This window comes from Hypanus sabinus, chromosome 9, assembly GCF_030144855.1.
Source record: "Hypanus sabinus isolate sHypSab1 chromosome 9, sHypSab1.hap1, whole genome shotgun sequence".
Lineage (NCBI taxonomy): Eukaryota > Metazoa > Chordata > Chondrichthyes > Myliobatiformes > Dasyatidae > Hypanus > Hypanus sabinus.
Window position 1 is genome coordinate 154166845 of NC_082714.1, and position 27353 is coordinate 154194197.

At 43.7% G+C, this 27353-nt stretch overlaps 1 protein-coding gene across 2 annotated transcripts in view; it reads right to left on the reverse strand.

The window, feature by feature from the left end:
- Window positions 1-8819, reverse strand: part of ppp1r16b (protein phosphatase 1, regulatory subunit 16B) — a 226875-nt gene extending 218056 nt beyond the window's left edge. The window contains exon 1 of one of the 2 annotated variants that reach the window (XM_059980832.1): window positions 7505-8819. The gene's annotated coding sequence lies outside the window, so the exon portion shown is untranslated. Of the gene's footprint in view, window positions 1-2294; window positions 2314-7504 lie in introns of those variants that run through there. The other variant, XM_059980834.1, reaches the window with a different exon arrangement.
- Between the last annotated feature and the right edge of the window lie 18534 nt (window positions 8820-27353).

Consider the following 27353-nt stretch of genomic DNA (forward strand, 5'->3'; position numbering starts at 1 on the left):
CATAACAACAAATTTCATGACATATGCCGGTGAGATTAAGCATGGTGCTGATTCAGAAATGCGTCTAACAGGACCTGAGCATCCCCTGCGAAGGCTCGCATTTAATTCCTTAATTGCCCTAATTAAGAGGATGGTGGACTGCCAAATAATAGTGCTGCAGTCCTTTTGGCGAGGGAGCTTGCTGCTGGGGAGGGTGTTCCAGGATCCTGGCCTAGAAGCAAGCAAGTAAGGGCAGTATCTCTGGAAATCAGTGTAGCTTGACGGTATTTCCAGATAAGTGGTGATAGAACATACTAGAATTCCAGTCACTCTCTGTACATTCTCCCCATCATTCCAGGTGCTCTGGTTTCCTCCTACATTCCAGGGATGTTAGATTAACTGGTCACATGAGTGTAATTGTAAGTGTCAGGTACGGCCCGCATTCAGGGGGCATGATTTGGGCCCTGAGAGCATATCGAAGGGTCCGTGTCCAAGAGCGAAGAATGACGTGAGGTTTGTATGATGTAAGCGCCAGGCCAGGTCGAAAAGGTCAGGGTGTCCGGGCCGGAGGTGAGGGGCGGGCCGGCTCGACTCGCCGCTCTGCGAGGTTTACTCATCCCTGCGCTGAATTGAGGCTGTGGACCGCAACTAAGGGGCTCCTGGACCCACTGCAGTGATGACTGGCTCCATGGCTGCAGCCTCACTTTCGTGAGCCAGGGTAGTTTGCTTGCTTTTGTTCTTTGTATGGTTTGTTTTCTGCACCCCCGCCCCCCACACACACACATTGGGTGTTTGAGTCTTTTTAAAATAGATTCTACCGGGTTTCTTTGTTTTGTGACTGCCTGTAAGGAGAGGAATCTCGAGGTTGTATATAGTATACATGCTTCGAGGGCCTTTCAACATGCTGTATTTCTAAATAAATAAAAAACATTTTAAAAGATAGAACAAAGAACACGACAGCACAGTACAGGCCTTTCAGCCCACAATGCTGTGCTGACCTGTTAACCCACACAAAGATCAATCTAACCCTTCCCTCTTACATAGTCCTGCATTTTTCTATCATTCATGTGCCCGTCTTAAATGTACCACATGTATCTGCCTCTACCACCACCCTGACAGGGTGTTCTGCCCTCTGTGTAGGAATCTCAATTCTCACATTCCCCCTATGCATTAAGAAGAGGGACGCCTCACGTCTTAATAAGCTGGTAAAGAAGGCGGGCTCTGTCGCGGGCACAGAACTGGAGAGTATGACATCGGTGGCAGAGCGGAGGGCGCTGAGTAGGCTACGGTCAATCATGGAAAACCCTGAACATCCTCTGCACAGCACCATCCAGAGACAGAGAAGCAGCTTCAGCGGCAGGTTGCTGTCAATGCAATGCTCCTCAGACAGGATGAAGAGATCATTACTCCCCAACGCCATTCGGCTCTACAATTCAGCCACCAGGGGCAAGACATGTTAAAGTGCTGGGGTTAGGACTGAGCTTAAGTTACCACTCAATGCACTTTAGTAAACTATTTAAGAACTTTTTAAAAGCTATTTATTAATGCTTTTTGGGAGGGTGATTTTAGATGCATATCATATGTATACTGAGTTAAATACTGTATGTAATTAGTTTTGCTACAATAAGTGTATGGGACACTGGAAAAATGTTGAATTTCCCTTTGGGGATGAATAAAGTATCTATCTATCTATCTATGCTTTCCTCCAATCTCTTTAAAATTATGCCCCCTGCTTTTAGCCATTTCTGCCCTGGGAAAAGACGCTACCTATCTGCTGGATGCTCCCAGATATCTTTCAGCTTGAAGTTAGGGACTTATTTGATTATTTACCTGTTTGTTTGTTTGTTTGTTTGTTTACTTAGATACACAGTGCGGAATAAGACCTCCCGGCCACACCACCCTGCCACCCCCAATTTAATCCCAGCCTAATCACTGGACAATTTACAACAACCAATTAACTTACTAACTAGTACGTCTTTGGACTGTGGGAGGAAACCAGAGCACCCGGAGGAAACCCACGCATTCCACAGGGAGAAGGTATATACCCCTTACAGACAGCAGTGGGAATTGAACCTGGGTCAATGGTAGCATAAAGCACCGTGTTAACACTACACTACCAGGTTGCCTTATCCAGAATGATATTTTTTTTCTTTCAAAAGCATGTAACAAAGATAATTTACAGGTCTGAAATGGGGAACTAGGGAGAGGTCCTGCATGATTCCATTGGTTACAGGCAACTTCTAATATCCATGTTTACATTGTATTCTAGTACTGCAAGGTCATCTGAGTCAAAACATGAAAAGGTGGGATCTAACCTGGCAATTTTGCACAATCGTGATCTGCAAACCAGAGTCAAAAGTTGCTCGCTTATTCCACCTTGTCTGTGCCATCCTTTAAAAGTTCAAAACTCCAAGTAAATGTGTTACCAAAGGAAGTTTATTTATTTAGGTATTGTGATGCAGTGCAGAATCGGCCCTCCAGCCCCTTGACCCATGACGCCCAGCACTAGACAAATCAATTAACCTATCAAATGGTACGTCTTTGGACTGTGGGAGGAAACCCATGTGGTCACGGGGAGAACGTACAGACTCCTTACAGGCAGTGTCGAGCGATGAACCAGGGTCGCCTGTACTGTAAAGCGTTGTGCTAACCACTACATGCATGTCACCTTGTAGGCATTTACAGGAAAATAGAGAAATACAGTAGAGTTTATGAAAAACTATAAATAACAAAAACAATGAATGGGCAAAAGACAAACTGGGCAAATAATAACCTTCAGTCCAAACTGTCCATACTGACAGCGCTGCCATCAGCCCATGTCTAAAGTATTTCAGTTCAAGCTGAAATTAATCTCAAGTCTGAATAAAGGTAACTACACAGTGTCAAGATGTAAAATGCAATCTGCTGGAGGAATTCAGCTTGCTGAGCAGCATCTGATTGCATCACAGCGTGGTCTAGAAACCCCAATGCCCTTGAATGGAAAATCCTACAAAAAGTCATGGATACAGCCCAGTCCATCATCAGGGACCCCCAACACCCAGCTCATAGAGAAGTACAGCACAGAAACAAGCTCTTCGGCCCATCTAGTCCATGCTGAAAACATTTAAACTGCCCACTCCCAACAACCTGCACCAGGGTCATAGCCCTCTATATCCTTAATATCCATATACCTATCCAAACTTTTCTCACCACTTGTGCTGAAAGCTCATTCAACACTCTCACAACCCTCTAAGCAAAGAAGCTTCCCCTCATGTTCCCCTTCAATTTCTCACCTTTCCCCTTTAACTCATGACCTCTGGCTGTAGACCCACCCAACCTCAGTGGAAAAAGCCTGCTTGCATTTACCCTATCTATACCCCTCATAATTTTGTATACCTTCATCAAATCTCCTCTCAATCTTCCACATTCTAAAAGAATATAGTCTTAACCTATTAATTCTTTCCTTATAACTTAGGTCCTCCAGCAACATTCTTGTAAATTTCCTCTGTACTCTATCAACCTTGTTTTACATCTTTCCTGTTGGTAGGTGGCCAAAACTGCACACAATACCCCAAATTAGGCCTCACCAACCTCTTATCCAACTTCAACATAACATCCCATCTTCTATACTCGATACATTGATTTATTAAGGACAATGTGCCAAAACCTTTCTTTACAACCCTGTCTAACTGTGACTGCCTCTTTTAATGAATTATTCACCTGTATTCCCAGAACCCTTTGTTCTACCACACTCCTTAGTGCCCTACCATTCACTCTGTAAGAGTGGTTATTATCTATTATGGCTGCCCACAAGAAAATGAATCCCAGGATACGTATCTGGTGACATATATCTGTACTTTGATAATGATTCTGTACTTTGTACTTTGAACTTTTTGAATCTGCTGTGGGAAAAGTAAAATAGCTTTGGTAGACTGGGAAACTGTATTAATGGTCTGATGGTAAAGAAGCAAAGGCTAACATTTTAAGAAACAGAAGTAATTTATAAGATATAATGCATATAATGGTCTTATTTTGTAAGGTATAGCCTTCAATGAAAGATGACCTAGCAATGGTCAAGAGAAGTGAAAGATAGTATTAGATTAACGGAAAAAGTGTAAAATGCTGCCAAAAACAAACAGTCAACTTGAAAACTGGAAAAACATCAGAATTCCTTAAAGGAGGAGTAAGAAACTGCCAAGGAAAGGGAACATGGAATACGAGAATAGTTGGATGAGAAATATTAAAAAGACTGTAAAAACTTCTCTGTGTGCATCAAGGAGAAAAGATGAGCTTATTTAAATAGGATGAAACAAAGTTACTTACTGTAAGCTCTTCCACTCCGCCATTCAATTCCTGGATGGTCCATAAACCAATGAACACTGACCTCATCATTTCTTCTTTTAGCACAACTATTTTTCTAATTTATAGTAATTTTATGCTGCATTACACTTCTGTCGCAAAACAATAAATTTCACGCCATTTAAAATAAACCTGATTCTGGTGAACTAAAGTCAATCTGGGTTTCTTGCTGAGACAGGAGCAACACCCACAAAAGGCTGCAGCAACTCTACAGGTCAGTCAGCCTCTGCGGAGGGAAATAAACAGTCGACATTTCAGGCCAAGCCCCTTCATCCAGACTGGAAAGGAAGAGGGCCGAAGCCAGAAGAAAAGGCTGGGGGAGGGAGATGAGTATGAACTGGTGGGTTTCAGGTGAATCCATTGGGGGGGGGTGAATAGGTAGTTAGGTGAGGAGAGAGGGGGAAGTGGAAATGATGTGAGAAGCAGGGAGATCACAGGTGGAAAAGGCAAAGGTCTGAACAAGATGGAGGTGGGGGAAAAGAGGGAGAAAGATGTGGGTGTAGGACAGGTTGTGAGAATAGGGAGGGGAAAGAAAAGGCCAAAGGGGGCCAGAGAAATCAGGAAAAAGGAGGAACAGAGGGAAGCGATCACCAGAAGTTAGAGAATTTTTTTTAGAGGTACAGCACGGTAATAGGCCCTTCCGGACAAACAGGCCCACACCACCCAATACATCCTAATAACCTACCAATACATACACGGACACCAAAGTAGTGCAGCTGTTAGCTTGACGCTATTAAAGCTCGGGGCATCAGAGCTCAGAGTTCAATCCTGGCTTCCTCTGTACAGAGACTGCATGTCCTCTCCGTGATAGTGCATTTCCTCTGGGTGCTCTGGTTTCTTCCCACAGTCCAAAGATGTACCAGTTGGTAGGACAATTGGTCATCGTAAATTGTCCCATGATTATGCTAGGATTAAATCAGGGATCACTGGGCAACTCAGCTAAAAGTGCTGGAAGGCAGGCTGTATCTCAATAAACAAATAAATCTTTAGAATGTGGGAGGAAACCCGAGCACCCGGAGGAAACCCACATGGTCACCAAGAGAACATACAAGGTCTTTACAGATGGCAGTGGGAACTGAACCCGGGCCACTGCCTCTGTAATAGTGTTACAGTAACTGCTATGCTACCATGTGGTACTGAGTTCAAAGCCCAGTGTTGATGCTGTCAAGTTTGAAACTATAAAGATGGTATAAGGAAACCACAGGGAAACTCATCAAATATTTTATTCCTGTCTTCATGGAAGAGACAGAAGACCTCTTGAAAGTAGTGAAACACAGGTCTGGAGTGAATGAGGAACTGAAAAGAAAGTAATATTAATAAAACAAACTCCAGAAATTACCATAACCATAACAGAAACATGATAAATCCCCAGGACTTTTTGGAATGCATCCTGCAGATTTGAAGGTGGTGGTTATGGAGGTAGTGAATCTACGGGTTGTTATCGAACAACATTCTACACATTCCATAAAGGTTCCCATAAAGTGAACGGTGTAACCCAACTATTTAAACAAAGGAAAGACAAGGTGAAAAAGGAACTACAGACTAGTTTACCTAACTTCATAAAATTCCATAAGATATAGGAGCAGAATAAGACTATTCAGTCCACTGAGTCTGTCGCCATTTGACGTTGGCAGATTTATCGTGCCCTCAACCCCATTCTTTTGCCTTTTCCCCATAACCTTTGTCGCCCTTAATAACCAAGAACCTATTAACCTCTTCTTTAAATAACCCAGTGACATTGTCTCCACTGCCATCTGTGGCAATGGATTCCACAGTTTCATCACCCTCTAGTTCAAGAAATTCTTCTCATTTCTGTTCTAAAGGGATGTCCCTGGATTCCGAAATGGTTTTTCTCCCCCGATTGGAAACATTCTTTGTATGTCCACTCTAATGAACACTAGTGGACATATCAATGGCAGATCCCTCCCCACCATTAGTCATATCTACCTCACCATCCATCATCAAAGGTCCCCATCATCTGGGCCATTGTCATCTGTGCCAATGAAATTCACAGATTCACCACCTACTGGCTAAAGAAGTTCCTCCTCATCTCCGTTTCTAAGGAGATTGTCCTTTAGTTCTGGGGCTCCAGAGGTGGTGACTGAGCACACAGAATGTAATATTGGGCTGGAAGGCTGTAAAGACACGTAACAGTCCCTGCAGACAAGCCTTTTGAAACCCAGACATGGGGTTGAAGATCACAGCTGCCCAGAGGAGACCTATCAAAGCCACGGAAACTTTTAAACGACATACCGAAGACCTGAATTTATACCTCCAATCACCAGGTGAAGACATCTTCAACTCACTAACATGCAGGAATCAATATTAACTTATTGATGTACCAACGACGGGTTTCGGCCTGAAGTGCTGAGTTCCTCCAGCATTATGTGTGTGTTGATCTAGACTTCCAGCATCTGCAGAACCTCGTGTTATTAACATTTTAAAAAATTCAGCTTCAAAGGACAGTGTAAATCAAATGGATTCAAATAGATCAAAGGACCAGCTTCTGAGCGCGTGAACACCCATGAACACTACCTGGCTCTTTGTGCAGTACCTAGCTAGCTTTGTATTATTGTAACTTATTTTATGCATTGCACCGCACTGCTGCCGGCAAAATAACTCATTTCATGACATATGTCATTGATAATAAACCTGATTCCTATACCGATCTTGGGTTTGCATGTGTAACACTCAGGACGGAGACCTGGGAGAGCCGCGGCAACTCACTTCCATGCCCCCTTGACAAGGGGGGTGGGGGGGGGGGGTGGTAAGTAAACTGGCTTCCTATTTCTTATCAGCATCCTGTCGGCCTTCCTGTAAAGTGCAGCTCATTTAAAGGAGGGCTTGGAGATTACTGATTTAACGCCCTGTACTGTTGTCCCAACTGACATGTAAAAAAAGTGCTATCTTACCCGACTCTCTCACCACAGCGCCCAGCGAGATGGGGATTACAGTAACTTGCCAAGTGCTTGTCAATGGTTAAAATGACATTTTTTTCCCCTCGGTTATAATTGTAAATCTAATACAAATTAACACATCGCGAGGCAAATATTAAGGTTTGCCACGCAGCGTTTAACTAGCAAAATATCTTACCCACAACAATATTATTTTTTTTATCGATCGCGTCAGTTTGAGGGGACATGTATCAAGCGGTCGGGAGAAGCGAAGCGCACCGAGACGTGTTTACCTCCGTGAAGTCCGAGAGCCGAGGCGATCCGTGCGGAGCCGTTCATGACCCCGCCAGCAGTGAGCGGAGGGAAGGATTCGGAGCGAGCGAGAGCAACAGGCTGCCAAACCCCGCCAGAGCAGCGTGCACACACACAGCTGAGCAGCAGCGGCCGGACGCCCCAGAGAGTTCGGCTGGAGTAATGAATGGGACGGAGGAGGAAACGCTGGCTGCCGCCTCATAGGTCCGTCTCGGGATGGGGCGGACGGCCGCGGCGCGATGGGCGACACATGGGGACAAGGGAGAGGCCGAGCTCGGCGCTGGAATATAAAGTGGAGACTGAACTAACACTAGGTGGAGCGAGGCGTTGAGCCGATGTGCTGAGCCCGCGGATTGGAATGATCGTTGATTTATGCAGTTAGTCAGTGGAAATGTGGCATGAGTTATTCACCAGTTCCGATGAAATAAGACGTGGAAGTCCGCCAGATAGTTGAAAAATTAATTTTAGGATGCGAGAGGGATCTTCTGAAACCTATCGGACATTGAAAGGCCCAGATAGAGTGGATGTTTCCAATAGTGGGGTGTCTAGGACCAGAGGGCTCTGTCTAGGACAGAGACGCCCCTTTAGGACAGAGTTGAGGAGGATCCCTTTAGCCAGAGGGTGGTGAATCACTGGGATTCGTTGTCACAGACGTCGGTGGAAGCCAAGTCGTGAAAGCGGAGGTTGGTCGGTTCTTGATTAGAGGTTATGAGGAGAAGGGGTTTGAGAGGGGGGTAATAAATCAGTCATGATGGAATAGCGGAGCAGGCCTGTGCGATGGGCCGAATGGCCCGGTCCTACTCCTTTGTCTTGTGGTTTTAAAGAGGGAGATGATTTACGAGCGAGCGGGTCGGAGTTTACAACAGTGTTTGCACCCAGCAGGTTGGAGAGGGTTAGCAACGGACGCGAGTTGTGCATCAGTGCCTTGGTGGTGGTCACACGGGGTTGTGGGGGGGGGGGGGAACACGTTACCCTAAATCGCAGGTTAGTCGACCCCCACCACCTCTATCACGCAGGCAGACAGTGCAGGTGGGGCTGCACGGATATTCCGTGCAGTGATCCCCGTCAGGTGCGCCAGGGCAGGCTGTACATTGCCCAGGGAGCGAGTTGTGTCTCAGTGCATCGGATGGGTTGTTACCAACCGTCCGCGTGGCGAGATTTGGCCAATTGCTCAATCAACATTTAGGGAAAGTGCTGGTTAAATATTTCACGGGGTAACACGGGGTCTATGGCGATGGTACATTCAGCAGCAATCAAATAACCAAGAATATGTATTAATAAATTATAATTTAAGGCACAGTGCAGTAACTGGTAGAGTCTCTGCCTCACAGTCCCAGAGATCCGGGTTCAGTCCTGACCAGGGGTCCTTTCCATGGGGAGTTCATCTTTTTCTTATAAGGGTCTGGATTTCCTATAAGTGCTGTGGCTTCCTTCAACATTCACAGACACGCAGGTTAGTAGGTAGTTGGCCATTGTTAAGTGCCTCTGGTGGGTGGTAGCATAGCGGTTAGCATAATGATATTACAGCACCAGCGACCCGGGTTCCATTGAAGGAGTCTGTACGTGCTCCCCACGACTGCGTTGATTTCCTCTGCATGCTTTTCCGCCCACATTCCAAAGAATTACAGGTTAGTGGGTTAACTGGTCCCCTAGGTGGGTGGTGCGGTCTCATTGAGTTGGAATGACCTTCTTCCTCTTCTTCTATTTCCAGCAGTTTAGACACATCTAAGCATTTACTGCCCTCTACAGGATGTACAATTAATTACAGAATTTCAAGGAACTCAAATTCTCAAATATAAACTAGTCACACGTAGAAACAGAATAATAAACTTTTCAATCAGTTGTTGGTTCTCTTGGTGGCCAAACAAAGATTTAATAGAAAACAAAAAAACAAAATCAAGAGTCAGACAGCCTCTTGAACAATATTCTTCTTTCAATTTTATATCGATTACAACTCCGCAAAACAAGCTGAACTGTCTCTGGACTACCACAGTCACATAATCCAGTCGGATGTTTTCCTATTATCTTTAAGTAATAGCTTAGCACACAATGCCCCAACCTAAGTCTTGTTAATTTCACCATATCTCTATGATTTAAAGAGTAACGGTCTGAGACCTTTTTAACTAGAGCGTGACTAGAAAAGAAACGCCTTCCCTTTAATTCATTTTTCCAATCCTCTTGCCATTTCTTCTTTATGCCTTTTTTTTATATCCTACTACTCAATTCTGCTCTGCCAAGGGGTATTCTAATTCCTACTTGCCTACTCTGTAAGGAAGACTTTGCAATGCCATCCACAATTTCATTTCCCTCCATCCCAGCGTGCCCAGGTATCCATGTAGATCTAACTTCACAACCCATCTTGGATTGGCCTGTTACTGTGCTCTCTCTAAATACATGTATGCCCTGTGTTTCCAGTAGAAGAAGCGCTCGTAGAGAATTGCAAACTCACATTAATGAATGGATACATTGGTTGAAATTTCCTGAATTTTTGTTTGATTTAGGTGTCAAGAAATTATCACTGTGTTTTCCCCCTTCTTCTGCGGTTGATGTGCCTGATCCGTTTTGTTTACTGGAGGAGGGATTTGGGGGTTGATGTGCCTGTTTCATTTTTTGTTCTTTTTTTTTGCAGGGAGGAGGGATTTGGGGGCTGATGATCATTCTGCCTTTCTTTTCTTTCGTCGTTTCATGGCTACCTGGAGCATTGAAGAATTTCAGAGTTGTATACTTTGATAATAAATGAACCTTTGAACCTTTATGGAGTAACACATCACAGGAAAACAGCCTTCAGGCTCAACCGGCCAACTCAAACTATGAATCCCATCTGAGCAAGTACAATTTATCTGTATTTGGCCCATATCCCCCTAAACCAGGGGTTCCCAACTTTTTCATGCCATGGATCCGTGCCATTAACTGAGGGGTCCATGGATCCCAGATTGGGAACCCCTGTTCTAAACCCTTTCTATCCTTGTACCTGTGCAAATGCCTTTTAAATCATGTACCTGGATCAACCCCTTCCTCTGGACATTCATTCCATAGAAAGGCAACCCACTGGGTGAAAACTTTGCCCCTCAGGTTCCTATAAAAAACCTCTCCCCTCCCTTGATTCTTGATTCCCCAACCCTGAGGAAAAAGATCGAATGCATAAGCCTTATCTATGTCCCTCTTGATATTATGCATCTCTTTAAGATCGCCTCTCATTCTCCATTGCTTCAGTGGATGTAGTCCTAAGTTTACTTACTGTCCTTTCCATTTCCTTTATGCTGCTGGCGATTAAGGCAGCAATGAAGTGGGTGTTCAGGGCCTTCGTCATGTCAGTAGCTTCCTCTCTGTGTTCACTCCTGTCAGTCATGCAAATCCTGAGTGGAGAGACAGGGATACCACCACACTCCAATAAAGAAGGATTCTTCATTGCAGTTTCTGTAACAACTTTGTTTTACTAGTGAGGATTGTTAGCCCCGAGCTGAACCCCGGAACCTGGAGGATGGGTGGACCACTCAGTCCGGCCTGTATTCTTTCACCTGGGTGACACCTCTAAGAGCCAACACACAAGGCCCTGACTCCAGACAATGTAGCTCTCCAGGTCATTGAGGCAGCTAAACCTCCAAACAATGACAAGATAGTCCCATGCTAACTTGCACAAAATGCTGGAGGAACTCAGCAGGTCAGGCAGCATCAATGGAAAAAAGTACAGTTGATGTTTCAGGCTGAGACCCAGGCTTCTTTACCTTTCTCCATGACCCAGTCACTTGAATCCTGGCAACATCCTTGCAAATCTCTGCCTCTTTCCAGATTAATAACATCTTACCTAGAGCAGTGTGATCGAAACTGAGCGTAATATTCCAAATCACACAAAACGCCGGAGGAACTCAAGGACCAACTTTATTCACTATAGCCGGGGGTGCTAATGGGCAGGCTCCCTCTGCTTATTAAATGCTCCCAGTTGCAGCATCTGAAAAAGCATCCAGCATACCAAGGCCAACTCTGGCCGCAATGTGTGGCTTACCCTACCAAGCCCAGAAGAACCACTTCAACCATCAGGAGAAGGGGCAAAGGCAGACTACTGGTACCTCAAAACCAGTCAGGTCAGGCAGATGGGGCTTATCAGCCACGGTTGGTATCTCATGTAGAATAAGGAAAACTTTGATATCAAACCTATGCTGCCTTATGGCTATACCCACTCAGGGGGAAAGTTTCTGGAGTAAGCTTTGAGGAAAAAATCTGGAGCTGGATTTCCTAAGGTGTTGAACACTGACTGGCAACTTCTGCAGTGCTCCTGGTGCCAAACTGTAATCACCTTTGCCATTCCTTTGGGTTCATCAGATGCATGGAGAGGGGGAGCTTGCTACACGGGCAACAGCTTGCTCTCCATCTCATGCTGCCCAGACTTTGTGTATCTAGACAGCCAGGACGCAACATCCATTGTTGACCCTGACCGACGGCCCACATTTACATGTACTAGAAAACTGCTGCGGTGCATTGGCGTGATATACAACAAAATATAACAACGTTCAACAATTATACAGAATGAAAAGTTAGAGAGAAGTAAAGTTAGAAATACAGATATGGAATAAAATGTGCATAAGTACATAAATACCAGTATGTATTTACAAACAGCATTATTAAAAAGTGATTTAAAGACTCAGCAGGTTAGGCAGCGTCCATGGACTTGTAATGGGCTGGATACAACACATGAAGACATGAGAGTACAAATGCTGGAATCTGGAGCAAGGAACTAATTGATAGAAGAACTGGGTGGGTCAAGTGGTATCCATGGATGTAGGGGGATGGTTGATGTTTCCAGTCGGGACCCTGCATCAGGTTTCAAACATAAGTGGGATCTCAATCTGAAATGTCAACCACCCCTCTCAATCTAAAGATGCTGCCTCTCAGGTTTGGCTCCAAGTTAATTTCATCACTTCTATCTGCAGAACAGTACAGAGCCTTCAGCCCATGATAATGTGCTGAACTTCTCAGCTCTTCCAAGATCAATCTAACTCTTTCCTCCTACATTGCGCTCCATTTTTCTTTCACCCATGAGCCTGTCTGAGTCTCTTAAATGTCCCTAATGTATCTGCCTCTATCACCATCACTGGCATCATGGTTCATGCACCCAGCACTGTGTAAAAAGCTTCACTCTAACATCCCCCCTGTACTTTCCTCCATTCACTTTAAAATTATGCTATTTCCACCCTGGGAGAAATTCTTTAGCTATCCACTCAATCTGTGCCTCTTACCATCTTGTACACCTCTAACAGCCTCTCATCTACCTTGCTCAACCTTTCCTTATAAGGCATGCTCTCTAAGCTAGGCAATATCGTGGTAAATCTTCTCTGCACTCTCTCTATAGCATCCATATCTTTTCTATAATGGGACAACACAATACTCCAAGTGTGGTCTGACCAAGGTTTTGTAAGAGTAGAGTTTTACAGAGTAGAATTGCTATTATTACCAGTTCAGGGAATTAAATTATTGATTTATGACATTCTGCCAATTAGAAGTTAACAATATTTAACTGAATTACATACCAGTAGATGTATGCTCAGTCACCGGCAATTCACTAACTAATGGGGCATGAGCTGAGCCCTGTTAGCTCTTGAGGAGTTGCTGATAAGTTATCCCTTTGATCTATAGATTGGGATGGGTGAAAGTGGATGCAGCCTCAATGATGAAGAACCAATGATATACACTCAGTGGTCACTTTATCTCCTGTATCTAATAAAGTGGTAACTGAGTCTATGTTCGTGTTCTTCTGCTGCTGTAACCCATCCACTATAAGGTTCAACATGCATGTTCATAGATACTCTTCTGCTCTCCATCTTTGTTATGCATGGCTATTTGAGTTACTGTCACCTTCCTGTCAGCTTGGACCAGTCTGGCCATTCTCCTCTGACCTCTCTCGTTAACAAGGTGTTTTTTCTGAGAAAACTGCTGCTCCCTTTTCTTTTCTCACCATTCTGGAAGCTGTTGTGGGTGAAAATCCCAGGAGATCAGCAGTTTCTGAGGTACTCAAACCATCCCATCTGGCACCAACAATCATTCCACAGACAAAGTCAGTTAAATCACATTTCTATCCCAATCTTTTCTTCTTTTTACAATATTTTTATTCAGAAGAAAAAACAAGATTTACAGAGTGCAACACATAGATACATCTCAACATAAATTGTGTACATTCATATATTGTAACAAAATTGATCGAAATGTTATCACACAAAGGTATACCACTCTGTAATCAAAAATTTAAAATCCCAATCTGATGTTTCGTCAGAACAACTGAATCTCTTGACCATGCCCACATGCTTTTATGCATTGAGTGGCTGACACATGATTGGCTGATTTGATATTTGTGTTAACGAGCAGATGTCCCTAATAAACTGGGCACCTTCCTTTACCGATGCTGTCCTTGCCTCCTTTGTCTGGTATGGGGAGGGGGAGGGGAAATGCACAAGAAATAATTTAAGCTGCAGAGATTTGTAAACTCAGTCAGCTCCATCATGGGTACTAGACTCCCCAGCATCCTGGACATCTTCAAGGAGGATGCCTCAAAAAGGTGGCATCTATCATTAAGGGCCCCATCACCCAGGTCGTGCCTGTTCTCATTGCTGCCACCAGGGAGGAGGTACAGAAGTCCGAAGGCACACACTCTACGATTCAGGAACAGGTTTTTCTCCTCTGCCATCAGATTTCTGAATGGACATTGAACCCATGAACACTATCTCACTACTTTTTTTAATTTCTATTTTTGCACCACTTATTTAAATATTGATGTTTTTTCTATTATCATGTATTGCATTGTACTGCTGCCGCAAAGACGACAAATTTCAGGATATATGCAGGTGATATTAAATCTGATTCTGAGTTGGTGTGTCAACTCACTGCAGTTTCTTGTGGCCTTGGAGATGGTCCAACATGCATTGGTGGTTGAGGGACTGAAAGCTAAGATGCCAAACTGATTATCCCACAAGTTAGTGGAAGAGGCTGCCAAACACTAATTCTCTGTGTCATTTAGAACGAAGGGAATGATTTTCATTTTCTCTGAGGAATGACATTCTAATGTAATATTGTGGTAGGTGGCTTGTGCAGACAGGCTGATTCTAAATGAAATACTGGGCGCCCATGACAGCTAAACATGGGGGCAGATGGATTCTATTTTGCACCAGTTCGACCCATCTGTTGGATCCTGGAGGAAACAAAGAAGTGGCTGGTCATGGCAGTGAAGTCCATTACTGATGTAATGAATTTGAAAATATATATATCATTGAGATAAGTGCAGAAATTAACATATGCAACTAACATAGAGAACGTCTTCATTTTATGTGCTACGTATGATAGGTTTTGTGGGTGCCCCAATATGCGTGGATCGTTGTTTCATTTTGTTGTATATACAGTACCGTGCAAAAGTCTTAGGCACATATATAGAGCGAGGGTGCCTAAGAAGTTTGCACAGTAGTGTATTTGTCAACGTGGAGCAGAGAGCAAGTTTATAAATCTGGCAGGAACGGTTTAGGGAATGGTGAGCGTGAAGCACTGTGGGAGGGGTGTGGGACAGGTGGCAGAGAGCCAGGGCAGGGGATGATGCAGGTGCAGACATAACTAGCCCTGGTTGTGTCTGCACCCACACCAGGTCAAGGTGATTCGGGTTTAATTTGGAGAAGGAAGTCTGAGAATCAGAACGGGAGTGCTGCGGGAGCCATTTTGATTTTTTCTTCCCATCAGGGTTAAGCGAGGCGGGACTGCACAGGTATGTGACACCGGGCAGTGAAGCGCGGAAGATTTAAAAAGAACACAGCCTTATACAGCGGGCAGCATTGTTTGCGGGCAGAGGAGTGAGCCGGGAGCAGAGTGAAGGCTTAAGGGCTTTGGCTCAGCGGACTTAGGCAGAAACGGTTGAGGCAAGGTAGGTTTAGTTTTCAATTTTTCCTGTTATTTGAGTGAGAGAAATGATTAAATTAAAGACGGTACTTAAGGAGTCCATTTAGAATGTGCTGACACAGAAAGAACGTGCAAAGCAACTTGCAGGGCAACGTATAAACCAATTTGCAAAATCAGGATGAAACAATAGCTTGCTGATTAAAGAAGCGATACGGGTAACGGGAAGACATGCTTAACGGTTGAACAATAACGGTGTTAATGCGCTGAGGCTGATAAGTGGGCCAAAGGGTAATCACATTTGTAATTTTGTAATGAGATTAAGGAAGAATGTCTGCACCTCACATGGGTGCAACTCACAAAGTCGTAAACAAGTAGGGTATAAAAAACTGTGCAAAGTGTAATTCGGCACTCAATCTAGCAGGAGCTGGTTGGGTCCGACTCTGCAGACTCGAAAAATAAAGTTTACCGTTCTGCAAATTGCTGAGACTCAGTGTGTTTCTGACATTGAGGAAAGGGGGAATTATGAGTGTGAGGGCAGCTTGTTGTTCTCGGTGTCGGATGTGGGAGGTCCTGGAGTCCCCTAGCCTCCTGGACGTCCTCATCTGCGCCAGGTGCATCGAGCTGCAGCTCCTAAGGGACAACTTTAGGGAACTGGAGCTGCAGCTCGATGACCTTCGTCTGGTCAGGAAGAGTGAGGAGTTGATAGAGAGGAGTTACAGGCAGGTGGTCACTCCGGGGCCACGGGGGACAGAGAAATGGGTCACTGTCAGGAGAGGGAAAGGGAAGAGTCAGGTACTAGAGAGTACCCCTGTGGCTGTACCCCTTGACAATAAGTACTCCTGTTTGATTACTGTTGTGGGGGTGACAGCCTACCTGGGGGAAGCAACAGTGGCCGTGCCTCCGGCACAGAGTCCGGCCCTTTGGATCAGAAGGGTAGGGAAAGGAAGAGGAAGGCAGTAGTAATAGGGGACTCGATAGTTAGGGGGTCAGATAGGCGATTCTGTGGACACGATCAGGAGACCCAGATGGTAGTTTGCCTCCCTGGCATCAGGGTCCGGGATGTTTCTGATTGCGTCCAAGATATCCTGAAGTGGGAGGGTGAGGAGCCAGAGGTCGTGGTACATATAGGTACCAATGACAAAGGCAGGAAAAGGGAAGAGGTCCTGAAAGAAGGATATAGGGAGTTAGGAAAAGAGTTGAGAAGAAGGACCACAAAGGTAGTAATCTTGGGATTACTGCCTGTGCCACGCGACAGTGAGAGTAGGAATGGAATGAGGTGGAGGATAAATGCGTGGCTGAGGGATTGGAGCAAGGGGCAGGGATTCAAGTTTCTGGATCAATGGGACCTCTTTTGGGGCAGATGTGACCTATACAAAAAGGATGGGTTACACTAGAATCCTAGGGGGACCAATATCCTGGCGGGGAGATTTGCTAAGGTTACTGGGGAGACTTTAAACTAGAATGGTTGGGGGTTTGGAATCAAATTGAAGAGACTTGGAGAGAGGAGGTTAGTTCACAAATAGAGAAAGCTTATAGACAATGTGTGAGGGAGGATAAGCAGGTGATAGAGAAGACCGAAGAAGTAGGGGAGAAGGAAGAAAAAGAAGATAGTAAAGTTGTTTGCACCATTAGGGATAAACAGAGAGTAAGAGGTGGAGAATTTCTTAAATGCATTTATTTTAACTCTAGGAGTATTGTGAGAACGGTGGATTTACTTCGAGCATGGATTGATACCTGGAAATATGATGTTGTAGCTATTAGTGAAACATGGTTGCAGGAGGGGTGTGATTGGCAACTAAATATTCCTGGATTTCGTTGCTTCAGGTGTGATAGAATCAGAGGGGCAAGAGGGGGAGGTATTGCATTGCTTGTCTGAGAAAATATTACAGCAGTGCTTTGGCAGGATAGATTAGAGGGCTCATCTAGGGAGACTATTTGGGTGGAATTGAGGAATGGGAAAGGTGTAGTAACACTTATAGGGGTGTATTATAGAGCACCTAATGAGGAGCAAATTTGTAAGGAGATAGCAGATATTTGTAGTAAGGTTGTGATTGTGGGAGATTTTAATTTTCCACACATACACTGGGAAGCCCATTCTGTAAAAAGGCTGGATGGTTTGGAGTTTGTAAAATGTGTGCAGGATAGTTCTTTGCAGCAATACATAGAGGTACCAACTAGAGAAGGGGCAGTGTTGGATCTCCTGTTAGGGAATGAGATAGGTCAGGTGACGGAGGTATGTGTTAGGGAACACTTCGGGTCCAGTGATCACAATGCCATTAGTTTCAATATAATTATGGAGAAGGATAGGACTGGACCCAGGGTTGAGATTTTTGGTTGGAGAAAGGCTAACTTTGAGGAGATGCGAAAGGATTTAGAAGGAGTGGATTGGGACAGTTTGTTTTATGGGAAGGATGTAATAGAGAAATGGAGGTCATTTAAAGGTGAAATTTTGAGGGTACAGAATCTTTTGTTTTATGGGAAGGATGTAATAGAGAAATGGAGGTCATTTAAAGGTGAAATTTTGAGGGTACAGAATCTTTATGTTCCTGTTAGGTTGAAAGGAAAGGTTGAAAGTTTGAGAGAGCCATGGTTTTCAAGGGATATTGGAAACTTGGTTCGGAAAAAGAAGGAGATCTACAATAAATATAGGCAGCATGGAGTAAATGAGGTGCTCAAAGAATATAAAGAATGTAAAAAGAATCTTAAGAAATAAATTAGAAAAGCTAAAAGAAGATATGAGGTTGCTTTGGCAAGTAAGGTGAAAATAAATCCAAAGGGTTTCTACAGTTATATTAATAGCAAAAGGATAGTGAGGGATAAAATTGGTCCCTTAGAGAATCAGAGTGGACAGCTATGTGTGGAGCCGAAAGAGATGGGGGAGATTTTGAACAATTTATTTTCTTTGGTATTCACTAATGAGAAGGATATTGAATTGTGTAAGGTAAGGGAAACAAGTAGGGTAGTTATGGAAACTATGATGATTAAAGAAGAGGAAGTACTGGTGCTTTTAAAGAATATAAAAGTGGATAAGTCTCTGGGTCCTGACAGGATATTAACTAGGACCTTGAGGGAAGTTAGTGTAGAAATAGCAGGGTCTCTGACAGAAATATTTCAAATGCCATTAGAAACAGGGATGGTGCCTGAGAATTGGTGTATTGCTCATGTGGTTCCATTGTTTAAAAAGGATTCTAAGAGTAGACCTTATTGAATTTTTTGAAGAGGTTACTAGGAAAGTTGACAAAGGTAAAGCAGTGGATGTTGTCTATATGGACTTCAGTAAGGCCTTTGACAAGATTTCACACGGACGGTTAGTTAGGAAGGTTCAATCGTTAGGTATAAATATTGAAGTAGTAAAATGGATTCAACAGTGGCTGGATGGGAGATGCTAGAGAGTAGTGATGGATAACTGTTTGTCAGGTTGGAGGCTGGTGACTAGTGGTGTGCCTCAGGGATCTGTACTGGGTCCAATGTTGTTCGTCATATACATTAATGATCTGGATGATGGGGTGCTAAATTGGATTAGTAAGTATGGAGATGAAAGGCTTTGTGGATAATGAAGTAGGTTTTCAAAGCTTGCAGAGAGATTTAGGCCAGTTAGAAAAGTGGGCTGAAAGATGGCAGATGGAGTTTAATGCTGATAGGTGTGAGGTGCTACATTTTGGTAGGACTAATCACAATAGGACATACATGGTAAATGGTAGGGCATTTAGGAATGTGGTAGAACAGAGTGATCTCAGAATAATGGTGCATAGTTCCCTGAAGGTGGAATCTCATGTGGATAGGGTGGTGAAGAAAGCTTTTGGAATGCTGGCCTTTATAAATCAGAGCATTGAGTATAGGAGTTGGGATGTAATGTTGAAATTGTACAAGGCATTGGTGAGGCCAAATTTGGAGTATTGTGTACAGTTCTGGTCACCAAATTATAGGAAAGATGTCAACAAAATAGAGAGAGTACAGAGGAAATTTACTAGAAAGTTACCTGGGTTTTAGCACCTAAGTTACAGAGAAAGGTTGAATAAGTTAGGTCTTTATTCTTTGGAGCACAGAAGGCTGAGGGGGGGACAATAGAGGTATTTAAAATTATGAGGGGGATAGATAGAGTTGACGTGGATAGGCTTTTTCCATTGAGAATAGGGGAAATTCAAACAAGAGGACGTAAGTTGAGAGTTAGGGGGCAAAAGTTTGGGGGTAACATGAGGGGGATCTTCTTTACTCAGAGAGTGGTAGCTGTGTGGAATGAGCTTCTAGTAGAAGTGGTAGAGGCAGGTTCAATATTGTCATTTAGAAAAAATTGGATAGGTATATGGACAAGAAAGGAATGGAGGGTTATGGGCTGAGTGCAGGTCAGTGGGACTAGGGGAGAGTAAGCATTCAGCACGGACTAGAAGGGCCGAGATGGCCTGTTTCTGTGCTGTAATTGTTATATGGTTATATGTGATTCCAAACATTTATTGATTATGGTAGTATGTCTCTCTGGTGCTTCACGCTCCCTCCTTCCTCCTCTCTCCCTCCCCCTTTTCCCAACCATGATTCCCTTCTCCCTGCCCCCTTCCCACTTTCCATCCACAATGGAGACCCATATCAGAATCAGGTTTATCATCACCCATGTATGTCATGAAATTAGGTTGTTTTTGTGACAGCAGTACAGTGCAATACATAAAATTACTGCAGTACTGTGCAAAAGTCTTAGGCATCCTGTCGATATATATGTGCCTAAGACTTTTGCACCGTACTGCATGTAGAGTCAGATGAAAGGAAACTTGAACTTGAACGCAGAGGATGGTGAGAGTGTGAGATGAGCTGCCAGCAGCCGTGGTGGACATGGGTTGGATTTCACCATTTAAGAGAGATTTGGATAGGTACCTGAAGGGGAGGATAAGGAGGGTTATAGTCTGGGTGCAGGTCAATGGGACAAGACAGATTAATACTTTGCCATGGACTAGATGGGCTGAAGGGTCTGTTTCTGTGCTGTAGCGCTGTTTGACTCTAAGCAGCCTGCAGCCTTGACTCAGTGAACAATTATGTTAATGTTTGTAATGTTGGCTTTTCCCGAGTAAACAACAAACTAAAATAGGGAAACTTCCAGAAACACTTGGTCTCTGCTGTATAAATTGGAATAGCTTCAAAAGAAAATGCAAATGCAAGTAGGGAGGGGAAACCTGAGGAGAAGAGGAAAGGATCAATATAAACGTGCGGTTAGTGAAGATAAAACGAAGCCAGAGTCGCGTGCAAAGAGGAAATTAAACCCTTGTTTGATTTCACAGAGTTAAAGTTATTAAAAATTTAGCCTGGACAAACTCATAACACAGGTTTCAATCTGTTTCTTCAGAATCAGGTTTAATATTACCGGCATATGTCATGAAATTTGTTGTCTTCGCGGCAGCAGTACAATGCAATACATGATAATAGAAAATAGAACTGCGTATTACAGTAAGTAGTGAGGTTGTGTTTATGGGTTCAATGTCCATTCAGAAATCTGATGGCGGAGGGGAAGAAGCTGTTCCTGAATCATTGAGTGAGTGCCTTCAGGCTTCTGTACCTCCTCCCTGACGGTAGCAATGAGAACAAGACATGACCTGGGTGATGGAGGTCCTTAATGATGGATGCCGCCTTTTTGAAGCATCACTCCTTGAAGATGTCCTGGGTGTTGCGAAGGCTAGTCCTCATGATGGAGCTGACTAAGTTTACAATTTTTTGCAGCTTGTTTCAATCCTGTGCGATAGCTCCCACCCTCCATACCAAAATGTAATGTACGCTCTCCAGAGTACATCTGTAGAAATTTGCATGTGTCTTTGGTGACGGAGCAAATGTATACAAACTCCTTTGTTACCTATTTTCGATTTACCTTGCTGATTTCTTACACGTTTAAAATCTAAATTTTGTTTTCAGAAGAATAAAACAAATCATAAGAAATGTGATAATGCAAGAAAGTAACCAGAGACATGGGTGAATGCTGTCTTCCATATCTAATATAGACGTAGCTTTATAAAGGGTGCAGAGGAGATTTACAAGGATGGTGCCTGGATTGGGAAGCATGCCTTATGAGAATAGGTTGAGTGAACTTGGCCTTTTCTCCTTGGAGCGACAGAGGATGAGAGGTGACCTGATAGAGGTGTACAAGATGATAAGAGGCATTGATCGTGTGGATAGTCAGAGGCTTTTTCCCAGGGCTGAAATGGTTACCACAAGAGGACACAGGTTTAAGGTGCTGGGGAGTAGGTACAGAGGAGATGTCAGGGGTAAGTATTTTACGCAGAGAGTGGTGAATGCGTGGAATGGGCTGCCAGCGATGGTGGTGGAGGCGGATACAATAGGGCCTTTTAAGAGGCTTTTTGATAGGTACATGGAGCTTAGAAAAATAGAGGGCTATAGGTAATTCTAGTAATTTCTAAGGTAGGGTCATGTTCGGCACAGTTTTGTGGGCCGAAGGGCCTGTATTGTGCTGGAGGTTTTCTATATTTCTATGTCTTATGAAGATAAGCTGAGCATGCGAGGGCTTTTCTCTTTGAAGCAAAAGAGGATGAGAGGTGACTTGACAGATGTGTACAAGATGATAAGAGGCCGAGACAGAGAGGTTTTCTCAGACAGGAATGCCTAATATGAGGCAGCATAATTTTAAATTAATTGGAGGAAAGTATAGAGGGATGTCAAAGGTAAGTTCTTTACATAGAGTGGTGGGTGCATGTAATGCCCTGCCAGGGGTGGTGATAGAAGCAGATACATTAGGGCCATTTAATAAACAGGCACATGGATGATAGAAAAATGGAGGGCTGCATTGGAGAGGTGGGTTAGATCGGTCTTAGAGTAGGTTAAAAGGTCAGCACAACATCATGGGTCAAAGGGCAGGAGGTACCAAGGCATTAAGTCCCACACCACAAGGTTCAAGAACAGTTATTACCCTACACCCATCAGACTTCATTCACCTCAATACTGAACGGTTTCCACAACCTATAGACTCACTTTCAAGGACTCTATAACTCACGTCCTCAGCATTATTTAATTTACACTATTTGTCTTCTTTGCACATTGGTTGGTTATCAGTCTTTGTTTATGTAAATCGTAAATTTCTAAATTCTTTTTGTATTTCTTTATTTTCCTGTAAATGCCTGCAAGAAAATGAATTTCAAGGTAGTATATGGTGCATATTCGTACTTTATTAATACATTTTATTTTGGCTTCTGAGTTTGACTTGCCACCCCTCCTATCATTGGAAATTCTTTCTCAACACTTACTCCATTAAAATCTTTACAAATTTAAACACTTCTGTAAATCTAATGAAAGCAGACCAGTCAGACTTTTCTAGCCTTTCTGAGCAACTGAAACCATACTAGTTTATGTCCTTTGCACCCTCTCCAAATCCTTAACAAAGCCTGAAGCTTAGTGTCTAAAATTGATCTCAATAATCCAGTCGGATTATGCTAGCCTGTTTCTTTACCTAACACTCATTCGTTCATTACATGCCATGTCGTATGATGTGGGTGATCATGATTGTTCTTGGCAAATTTTTCTATAGAAGTAGTTTGCCATTGCCCTCCTCTGGGCAGTGTCTTTACAAATTGGGTGACCTCAGCCATTATACTCTTCATAGCGGGTAATACTCTTCATAGATTGTCTGCCTGGTGTCAGTGGTCACATTCACATAACCAGGTCTTGTGATATGCGCCAGCTGCTCTTCTGACCGTTCACCACCTGCTCCTGTGGTTTCACATGACCCTGAATGGGCTGGGGTGGGCTGGGGTGGAGGGGCTAGGCAGGTGCCACACCTTGTCCAAGGGTGGCCTACAGGCTAGCGAGGAAAGGAGCACCTTACACCTCCTTTGGAAAAGATGTCCAGTATCTTCATCCCATCACCTAATACTACCTCAGACTATATTTCTATCTCTCAATTTGCATTAATGTCATTGTGTTTATTTCATCCTTAAATATGTCTTTAAATATTCAAATTTAACTTATGCAAATTAAATTTGTTAACTTTGTTCATCAGGCTTGTAATGTATTGTGCTGCTACAAAAAATACAAGTTTTCATGGCATTTATACCATAGCATGGTTCCTTAAGGGTGTCATAGCCAGGGGTGGTAGTGAGAATAAGCTATTATTCTTTTACCTACCTATTAAATGCTCCCAATGGCGTGTGTCACAAAGAGCCTCTGACAACCAAGTCCACCTCCTGGCCTTCACATGTGGCTTTGCTATTAAGCCTAGCAGAATTATTTCTACTGACAGGAGAAGGGGCAAAGGCGGGTTACTGACACCTTAAAACCAGTCACTTTGGGCAGATGGGGCTTGTCAGCTGTGGTTGGCAGCTCATCTGAGAGAAGGAAAACTCTGATCTCAAATTTTCACTGCTTTGTGGCTATACCCACTCACAGGGAAGGCATTGGGAGTAAACCCCGAGGGAAACATCTGGAGCTAGACTCCATAAAGCAGTGCTACGTTGAGTTCAATGCTGACTGGCAACTCCTGTGACGCTGCTGGTGCCGAACTGTATCGGTCTCTGTCGTTCCTTTGGGTTTATCAGTTGTGTGGAGAGGGGGAGTTTGCTACATGTCGTACTGCCCGGGCTTGTGTATCTACGAGGACACAGTATTCATGGTCAACTCTGACCAGTGGAGGCCTTCAAACCATGCATGACCATAAACTTGAACTTGAGGACACATCCATTGTTATCCAAAGGTTCACATTTATGTACCATGTGCATTTATTTATAAAGTCAAGTAACCCATGTCCATTTTTTCAACAGCCTGCTTCTTCCAAGTATTTATACTCCCTCATTCTGACCCTGCACCTCCTAATAAGCGTCTCTTTATTTCTCTCTCCAAGATGAATCATCACTTCTGTCTTAATTTTTATTGAACATGTATTGGTCCATTTCATCAGTCTGTCTGTCCCTTTGATACCAGTTACTGTTCACTTCCCTGAACTGTATTTCCCAGTTCTTTGTCATCTACAAACTTTGAATTAGTCTGTCATGTCCAAGGCCAAGATAGAGTGGACATGGAGAGGATGTTTCTATAGTGGGGGTGACTAAAACTAGAGGGAACGAACTCAGAGTAGAAGGATATTCCTTTCGAACACAGATGAGGAGGAATTTCTTTAGCCAGAGGGTGGTAATCTGTGGAATTCATTGCCACAGACAACTGTGGAGGCAAAGCCATTGGGTATATTTAAAGTGGAGGTTGAAAGGCTCTTGATTAGTAAGGATGTCAAAGGCTACGGGAAGAAGGCATGGGGAATGACAGTGAGAGGGAAATCAGAGTCATACAGTAATAGAAAAGTACAGCATAGGAACAGGCCCTTCAGCCCATCTAATCCATGCTGAACTATTTAAACTGTCTACTCCCGTTGACCTGCACCAGGACCGTAGCTCTTCATACCTCTACCCATCTAATCTTCTCTTTATTAACTCAGCCATGATAGAATAGCAGAGCAGACTTGATTGGATGAATGGCCTAATTCTAGACCTTTATCTTATGGGAATCTAATAAATAAAATGTCAAAGAATGAGTGGTGATATCCACACCTACCCTTGGGGACCCTTACCCACTACAGCCTGAAATAAACAACCATTCACCATTATCTTCCATCCCTTTGCCAGCTGAGGCTAAATAGGTGGAGTGCAAACATGCACACCTTATACAATAAAGATTTCTCAGTCTCTCAAACCATAGCCCTTGCATTTTATTTGTCACAGTATTCTGTATTATATCCCCCCCCCACCCTTGTGCTCACTTGATGTGTGGGACACTCTCTGGATGGATTGCAAGCAAACAGAAGCTTTTCTGTGTATCTTGGTACATGGGATGATAGTTATCAAATTACCCGTTACCAGTGATGGGGGTGTTGGACTGGGAGAGGACACTGATAATGGTTTGCTTATGCTTCCAGTGAATTGAGGGTTTTTACAAAGTTGTGATATCTTTGAGATGTCTGCTGTAGATTGCCCGGGACTCAAAGGCCTAGAGGAAGATAGAGATCTCAGCTGCGTGTTAGAATGGAGTTCATCCCAGATCTAAGATTACAATCATCAATCGTCCTTTTTCCCTCAATCAACCAATGACAGCACTGGCACACCGAATGCATTGTAAACTTCATCATAGGTGGCCACCTTCACCAAGAGGTGGCTTTCAAGATACAGAAAACAGTCAGAGTCAACTTACTTTCAAAATACGTATGCGTCGCTATATACTGCCTTGAGAATCACTTTCTTCTATGCACTTACAGGAAAACAAAGAAATATAATAGAATTAATAAAAAAGTATACATAGTTAAAGACCAATATGCAAAAGAAGACAAATTGTGCAAATAAGAAATATATAAAGTAATACTCAAAACATGAGTTGTAGAGTCCTTAAATGTGAGTCCATCAGTTGTGGAGTCAGTTCAGTGTTGAGGTGAGAAAAGTTATCCACACAGGTTCTGTAGCCTAATGTCTGAAGATAATAACTACTCCTGAACCTGGTAGTGTGAGATCTAAGGCTCCTGTACCTCCTGACCAATGGTAGTAGTGAGAAGAGAGCATGGCCTGGATGGTGGAAGTCCTTGATGATGGATTCTACCTTCTTGTGATAGCGCTCCATATAAATGTGCTCAGTGGTGGAGAGGGTTTTGACTGTGATGGGCTGTACTTCTCTAATTTCCAGTAATCCAGTAATTTCCCTCTTACCCTTCTCTTCTTCCCATTTGCCTGAGACCTCACTCTACTGCCCCTCCTCCTTCCTTTTCTCCCATGGTCCACTCTCCTCTCCTATCAGATTGATTCTTCTTCAGGCCCTTTACCTTTTCCACCTATCACCTCTCAGCTTCTCACTTAATTCCCTCTCCCCCCCACCCCACTCTCCTACTTTCACCTTCATCTGGCTTCACCTATCACCCGTCAGCTTGTACTCCTTCCCCTCCCACCACCACCTTATTCTGGCTTTTTCCCCCTTCCTCTCCAGTCCTGATGAAGGGCCTCGTCTGAAAATTTATTCCTTTCCATCGACGCTGCTTGAGATCCTCCAGCATTTTGTGTGTGTTACTCTGTGTCTAAATCACCACTGATTAAAGACCTTGCATTACCGTATCTTTTTATCAACCAGTCTTTATTCCAGTCCTCGTGGGCCCGCTCGCTACCTGAGGAAATTAGTCCTCCAGTAGCTGAGATTTTTCATTTCTGTTCTTTTTCCATTATTACTTTATTAATAATTTATACAACATTTTCCCAGATATATGAAGAGCGCACGAGAGAGATAACATTGGGGCAATAAAGCAGATTAGATAATTTTGAGGAAATGGACATTTTTTGCTTTGTATTTGGTGAGATGCTGCAATGCCTGGTGGCCACTTTATTAGGTACACCTGCTCGTTAATGCAAATATCTAATCGGCCAATCACGTGGCAGCACCAAAAGCATGCACAAAAGCATGCAGACATGGTCAATAGGTTCAGTTGTTGTTCAGCCCAAACATCAGGATGGGGAAGAAATGTGATCCAAGTGACTTTGACCGTGGAATGTTTGTTGGTGCCGGATGGAGTGGTTTTAGTAACTCAGACACTGCTGATCTCCTGGGATTTTCACACACAACAACCTCCGGACTTCACAGAGAATGGTGTGAAAAACAAAAAAACATCCAGGGAACAGCAGTTCTTTCACAGAAAATACATTGTTAATGGGGGGGGGGGGTGGGGGAGGTCTGAGGAGTATGGTCAGACTGGTTCAAGCTGACAGGAAAGCAACAGAAACTCAAATAACTAGACTGCAGTCATTGAGTCTGTCCTGTGCACCTCCATCACTGTGTGGTTTGGAGCCGCCACCAAGCAGGATAGAACCAGACTATAGCGCACAGTGAGGCCTGCCGAGCGCATCATTGGAGCCTCCCTGCCCTCTATTGTGGACCTGTACTCTTCCAGGTTGAAGAAGAGGGCGGGGAACATCATAAAGGACTCCTTCCATCCTGCGCACGGACTGTTTGAACTGCTTC